Source organism: Meleagris gallopavo, chromosome 4, assembly GCF_000146605.3.
Source record: "Meleagris gallopavo isolate NT-WF06-2002-E0010 breed Aviagen turkey brand Nicholas breeding stock chromosome 4, Turkey_5.1, whole genome shotgun sequence".
NCBI classification, from domain to species: Eukaryota; Metazoa; Chordata; class Aves; order Galliformes; family Phasianidae; genus Meleagris; species Meleagris gallopavo.
Genome location: NC_015014.2, coordinates 59151375 through 59158999, shown reverse-complemented (window position 1 = coordinate 59158999; position 7625 = coordinate 59151375). Strand labels below are relative to the sequence as shown.

Here is a 7625-nt window from a genome sequence, read left to right as displayed (position 1 = left end):
GAATGAGGATGAGGATAAAAACAATTGAGTGCTTATAATCTTCCAGTATCATCCCATGGTGGATACTGAAGCAGTCAGTCCACATGAAGAGAATAGAGCAGCTCAAACTGTTGACCTGCAAAGAACTTTAAATTGTGGACTCAGGTATATGAACTCAATGTTTTGCATTCTAATGATGTTTGAATAATAGCTAATCAGGTGAACTAAACCTAAAAATTTAATTCCACCTTGAAATCAAGCCATAAAATTAGCCTTCTCAATAACAACTGGAATTTCTTAAAAGAAAATGATGGGATGCATAATCTTCTTAATCTCTTATCTCTTCAGAAGATGTACAAAGAATTTGGAAAAAATGTAGGTGAACAAAGGCATGAGTTTGGAAGCACAAGTGAGGAAAGCATCCTTCTTACTTGACAGCCATGGTCACATAAACAAGGTGAGGGGTCTTCTAAAGATAAAGGCGTATCAGCTGAGATGATTGAGCTAACATTGTTGAAGAAATGAAGCTGTCACAGGGGCGGAAAAAAATAAGGGTCCTTCCAGAGTTGGCAAGTGTTTAAAAGATATGGAACAAAGGATAGGAATTGGTTGTGACAATAGAATACAACTAGAAGTGAGATCCAAGTGCTATGTAGCATTTTTAAAAATCTCCTGAAGAGAGAAATAAGGAAATAGAAAAGTTTTTATATGATTAAGAATTATTTTAAATACAAATCTAAAGCTGACTGACAAGAATGGCAGAAAATCTTCCTGCAGCTGACTGAAGGAATACTAAAATTGACATGAAATTGTCATAATTACTAAGTAACGCACCTGGATAAAATTAGTTTGTGGCGGTATACAGGTCTAAAGCATTATTTTTTTTTTATTTTTTTAGAGGAAGCCTAGAAGTGAAAAGATGGAAACAAAAATACTCATTAAATTTTTCAGTGCTTAAAAGAATCTGAAGTGAAACTTAAGTTTCAACTGCGTTTCTTTGGCTAATCCTATCATCTCAGAGAGATGTTGTCTGTTTCTCTTCACTGATACAGCCTTTAGTGATTGATAGTTCAGCTCCAAGGACGGAGAAGATTTTCAAAGCTACATGAGCAGCAGCTGGGCTCCAAACCTGACTTCTAGTAGAGATGAAGTGCCATATAAAGATATGTGGTTTTGTTTGCCTCCACCTTCCCATCACCCACACATAAACTAGGTGAGTTTCTTATCCGTGCTGTGTGGGCAGGGAATGGGAAAACAGCTCCTGGGAGCCACTTCTGCTCTCCCCTTGTGGGAAAGGAGGAAGTGCTGGTTGCTCCTTAGGTGTCCTGATGCATGTGCTGAACAGCAAAAGTGACTGCAGGACTTCTATCCTGCTCCTGTAACAAGGAAACAACTGGGCCAAATGTGTGGATGCCAGAGATTGCTCTTTTCTGATGAAACATCTTAATGTTGCTTAACTAAAGAGTGTAGTAAAGAAGCTTTAGTACTTCTTGCTCTTCCCACCTTATCTCCATCCCTTCAGGCTTCAAATGGATGAATTAGCTGCCCCCAGTTAATCAACTTGAGAATTGGATTTGAGTGCTATCAAAACCTTCTTATGAGCTTTCCATAATATGTTTATACATCTCAAAATGGGTGTTTATGCCTATCTAAACCTGCCTGAATAGTATTTTATAGGTTTATTTAGAATTTCTGAAAAATAAACATTTCATTTGTTGTAAAACAACTGTATTCGACAGCAAATAACTATCTGAAATATTTTTTAATAAGTTGTCCACAAGATCAAGGGAGAAAAAAAAAAAAAAAGTTTCATAAAAATCAGTGTTTTCATTATGAAAAAATATCTTTTGCAGATATTTTTGGGAGTGTAAAAATGGAATTGACTATCCAATGTTATTAAATATTTTGCTCAGGAGAAAGAAGCAGTGGTTGTAAAATCTTACTATGTTTCAAACAGTCCCTCTCATCCTCAGAATCTACTATTAATAATATTTTTTAGAAACTGAGATTTTATTCTAAGTTTCCACCTTGGGGGAGTTTTCTTTTTATCTTGGCATTACAAACTCTTGAAAGGAAGCATTTAGAATAGAAGGTATGACAGATCTTTTAAATGGAATATGCAGCTACTGAGCTCCACACTATAATTACTGTCATGCTGAAGAAGGTTAAATATTTATGAAGAATGTGCTTTTTATCATTCAGTCTAATTTTTTAAACCTGAATTCCATAATTGCATTGAAATGCCAGTAATCAAGGGGGGTTCCTTCTTGGCAGGCATAAGGTTTTTATGAGTCTCATTTATTTGTGCAGCATGGCCAACAGAAGTATATAAATAGAGTCTGGATAATTTTTTTTTTGTTTTTGCATTTTGGAACAAAAAAAATATTAATTAAAAACAGTTCTGCCAAACAACTTCTTAGGCACTGCCTCACTGAATTCTCAAAAAAATTAGATACTGGGCTACTCTCCTTTAAGTATATTAAGATTTGTGCTATGTCTTTCTGTCTTATTTTAGCATGGCCAAATTTGGGGAAATATTGAAGTGAACATTAGACATAATAATCTTGCTAGCACAGTTTGACATTGAAATTCTACCATAAATTTATAGGATTTCAAACCAAAACCCACTTTATGACCCAAATTTGGCTGATGTTTGCAATTTTATAAGTGTTTTTGGAGACCTGATCTAAGTCTGTGTTTTAACATTACTATTACAGACCCCTTTCATCACCTTTTGCAGTTCTATAATCAAACTAATAGAAAAAGGAGGAAAACAGTTGTATGTTTTTAACCAATGCATATCATGCATAACGTATGACTCAGCATAGTTATATGACAGTTTGTACAACTAATTAAGCTAGAAGTATTATTATCTGAAGAGATTTACTAGAAAGCTTAATATAAAAGATGTATTGCCCATGATCTGGTAGTCAAGGGTTCGTTTGTTTTTAATTTCCTATTTAATTTAAACAGTACTTTTTTTTTCCTTTGTGAAACAGAAAAAAAAATCACAGACATCCAGACTGGGCCTGCTTTTAAGGTAGAACATCTCAGCTATCTCGGCAGTCAACGAAGAGCAAATTTAAGGTGTTATTCATCTTATCCAAGAACAGATGTTGGAAAAAGGTCAGGTTGTTCAACCTCGACAAATGGCTATATCTTTCCAATGTCTGTGACAGAATTGCCTCAATTCTGCCATTTAAATCTGTATGGAATGAATGCTACCCGCTGGAATTCATAAGAACACCACCAAGTCACAGCTTTTTTTTTTTAATTAACCAAATCCTCCTCAGCTGTGCAAAAGGAACATCTCCATCCAGTGGAGATTCTAGATCTTGGCTCTAGGACAGCTGGAAGGACTATCCTCACATAGAACTGAGCGCCTTGCAATACTCTGTTTTCTGCTGATATACTCTGTGCAAATACATCAACAGTGCAGAGATGTTCGTGCGACTTGTTTTTTGTGTGATAGACAGAGAGAACATAGGGATCCAAATTTTGGTGTGAGCTCTACTCTGGGAAACAAGGTATACATTTACATCCAAAGTAGGCTTGGCTTTCCATAGCATACTGAAAATATTTTAAGGGGTATAAGCATCTCATCAATGTCAAACTTGAGTCACTGAACATCTTACACTTAGAAAAAAACTTTAGTCTGCTTTATTTGATTGCAATTTAAGTAACTTCTAAGACTTGAATATATATTTATATTTATATATATAAATTGACATTCACTATTTATTCTATCTAAGCCATAAATCTGGGAATATATAGTTTCAGAATTTGTAATGTAGCTATTGTTTGATTCTCTCTGTTCAGCTTTGTTGTGGTGACAACCTGAATGCATAGAGTTAAATCATTGGAAAAGGCAAAAAAGTTGTTAAGAGCTGAGCAGAGATGGCAGAACAATGACACAGATAAGGCAGCCCCAGGTATACAACTTCAAAGAATTTTAGATATGAGTGGCTGCTGGGCTATGAGGAGACAAACTGACTCCATATAGGCTGGAATGGTGTACTCTTCCTAGGGCTATGCCTGGGTTCAGCAGAGATTCAAAACTTCAAAGATTTCAGAAAAGGGGAGGGGGCATGAATAGATTAGGAAAGGCTGTGAAGGATGAATCGATGAAATGCTGACAGACTGCGAGAGACATGGGAAGCACCAGCAATAACGGGCTGAGTGAGGAGGTTTTCTTTTTTTCTTGTTTTGTTTTACCTCCAGGAATGAGGTTAGCTCAGTTCAGTGGAATATACAAAGAATCAAAGCTTTCACGCAGTTCAGTAGACATTTCTGCCTTTCAGGAATTCATGCTCTGTTTCTTCTTTCACAGGTATGACCACTGTGCCATATAAATACAAATCTGCAGATGCTTTTGATAAAACAGTCATGACCAATATCTTATTGTCACCTAGATCAAGCCTAGGGAAGGGAAAGCTGTGAAATCCAACTCAGGAGAGATGGAAATAAGGTCTTGAAACTTTGATGCAATTTCAGGAAAATCCAAAAGAAAGAGTTTCAGATATTTCTTAGCTTTGAAACTAACCTTTGTTATTGCACTACATTATAACATTACAGTGTATAAATTTGAGTTATTCTAGGGCTCATGCTCAGAAAAGACAGACTGAGGACTTCCACAACAATGATAAGTGATTTGGATTCTGTCTGTTTTGAGCAGTGTGACCTTGTGTAGAAGTTATCCTTGTTGGATAACAGAACTAAAAGCTTGTTTAACCTTTGTTATCCATGCTTCATTCATTTTTTATCTATTTTTTATCCAGTAAAAGAGGCTTTCTTGTAAGATATCTTTCCACAACCTGTGCTGATTTGCATTCATAAGAGTGTAAACGATTAACTTTGAACCCTGTTTACAGGATCTTAATAACATTGCATTATATTTATTGTTGATTAGTGTCTGGGAAGTGATTTCTGGGCCCCTCATTACAAGAAAGATATTGAGGCCCTGGAAATTTTCCAGAGAAGGGCAATGAAACTGGTGAGGGATCTGGAGCACAAGTCTTATGAGGAGTGGCTGAGGGAGCTGGGATTGTTTAGTCTGGAAAAGAGGAGGCTTGGAGGAGACCTTATTGCATTCTACAACTTCCTGAAGGGAGGTTGTGATGAGGAGGGGTTTGGCCTCTTCTCCCAGGCAACAAACAGGACCCAGGGAAATGGCCATAAGTTGTGCCAGAGGAGGTTTAAATTAGATATAAGGAAAAACTTTTTCTCTCGGAGAGTGGTCAGGGACTGGAATGGCCTCCCCAGGGAGGTGGTGGAGTCGCCATCTCTGGCAGTGTTCAAGAGGTGTCTGGATGAGGAGCTATGAGATATGGTTTAGTTTGTGGTAGCAATGGTAATGGGAGGACGGTTAGACTAGATGATCTTGCAGGTCCCTTCCAACCTTGTGATTTCTATGACTCTGTGAAATGCTTTAGATGAAGCACTTGTGCCTCTTTTTGGCTTCCTTAATTTTGAATAGGACAACAGTTGATGGGGCAGTAAGTTAAGAACCAGTTTGTTAGAATCAGAAAACATACTCAGAATAAAATAGGTTATATTAACTCTACTAAGCTAATAATCATTCTTAAAATATGCTACATAGTCTCTGTGTTTTTCAAAATAATTTCATTGCCGTTGAAACCCTACGCATTATAGACAAACAGTAGCGTATTTAAGGAATTCAGAATAAATAAACCACATAGTATTTAACACTTCTAGCAAGCAGCTTATTTAGGTTCCTTAACTCCAGCTATGTTTCCTCAAAAGTCACTCATTTGAAAGACACTGGGAGGAGAGGGTGAATTGGAGCAGTGATAAGTGTTAGAAAAATAGATTTTTAAGTGTCTAATTTACATCATCTTTCTAACAAAACTGTTTGGGGAAAAGTTCTTTGCTTCAAAAATCTTCATAGGGAGCCTTAGTCGAAATCCAATGAGGCCTCTTTCCAGACTCCCATTCTCATGCAGTTTTAAAGGAAGATGGTAAGTCACCTGTAGTTTTATTATTCTGTCTTGGAATCCTGCCTGACAACTTTAATGCAAGCATGTTCTAAATTACACTTAGCAAAAGTATAGCATAAAAAAGGTCAGTATCGCGTGACTGGTTTCTCAAGTAAAGCTGTGAAGATTTTTGTTATACATCACTTGGACATCTGAAGTAACGTTGTCAGAGTCTTTCAGAAGTTGTTTAAATCCTGTATGCGTTTTTTTTACAGCCAGCCATGGAAAATAGCAGTGGAACATAACTTTTGGAAACAGTAAACAGTGTTTACAAATTGTATTCGCTATTTTTTGCAAAAGGACAGTGAGGTGCATCTTGCTATCTAGTATATAGGATTTTAAATAATTTGATGGTAGTTTACTTAAAAATAATATTAATTGTCATTCTCATATTCACCCACAAAAGTAAAGTAGAAAAATAATTTGGGGGACGTTAATTATAGAATGATGACTGACTTTTCCTATATTTTATCCTCAGAACAGCAGTCTATAGCCAGATCTGTTCAGTTACACTCAGCAATTTAAAGGAACTTTGTTACCTCCTACAAATGAAATATCAGCGCTTCAAAACTGTTCAAGAATTTGATCATTTCAGCAATTTATTATTTACAAACATTTTCAATTCCTATGTTCTAAGTACCTTTTAATTTTCTTTGTTAGCTTTATTAGAAAAGAATGTAGTGCTGTCTTTACTTAAACTTAGTTAAATCTATAAATCTAATAAAAATAATCACTGTAGGTGATCTTATCCTTGACCTCACTGCTGCAGCACTACTGCCTACTTTTTTTCGGCACCTGTTCATGGCTTCTGCAGAAGGCAGACGCAGGGCAGGGAGCCCCTTTTGTGAACTTCACCTGAAGCCACGCTTTGCTTTCCTGAGTACTATTTTTTCCACAAGTTATCAGTCAAGACAAGTGGTCTCAGTACACACTTGGCAAGAACAGCACCATCATGTCTCAGTGATAACACACTCTAGAGATTTTGAGAGAAGACCTCTATTATGTGAGATACAAGGCAAATAAAGCCATGCCACGGAAGAAATGAATCAAAACATTGGTTTGTTATGGGATAACTGCTAATGTCTAGCACTCAAGTTTGTGCTAACTTTCACCTTTATCCCATGACTGGATCTTAATTTGACAATAACATCACGTGTCAGAAGAGAGCCTAATTGAGGGGAAGTAGGGATTCCATAGTATTCCCCTGGGGATGTTACAGAGAGAGCTGGTTCCCTTTTTCCTTGACTATCCATATGAATTGCATAGCATGAAAAAAAAAAGTCAAAATGTTTAACAACTTCACATTTATACATCTTTTCATCTTGTTATCTAAACATCTGAACATAGTTGTGGCCTCGCTCTGCAATTTATGGAAAATTTCCTCTAATTACCATGTCTGTTGTGTCAGAGATCTCTTATCAGATCAGCATGGTCCTTCAGACCTGTTGCATTCAATAAAGGGCAGTGGCTGTAGAAGCTTCTGGTTTTTATTATTTTTGTTAATTTAGCCTGGACCAATGAGAAGACATTTTTGTTTTTTTTCCTCAGAGATTGTCCATGGAGGCTAAAAAGTTGTTAAGAGCTGATTAATAGATGCCTTGCAAAGGAACGAGGTCTGTTCTCATGGTCCACGTTTCACAAACCAGCCTG

The 7625-nt window shown here is 36.6% G+C and overlaps 1 long non-coding RNA gene across 1 annotated transcript; it reads left to right on the top strand.

Moving 5' to 3' along the window:
- Window positions 1-326: 326 nt before the first annotated feature.
- Window positions 327-4774, top strand: LOC109367583. Its single transcript, XR_004159766.1, has 3 exons — window positions 327-436; window positions 1032-1192; window positions 2979-4774. It is a non-coding gene; the product is annotated as an uncharacterized LOC109367583 (long non-coding RNA).
- The last annotated feature ends 2851 nt before the right edge of the window (window positions 4775-7625 follow it).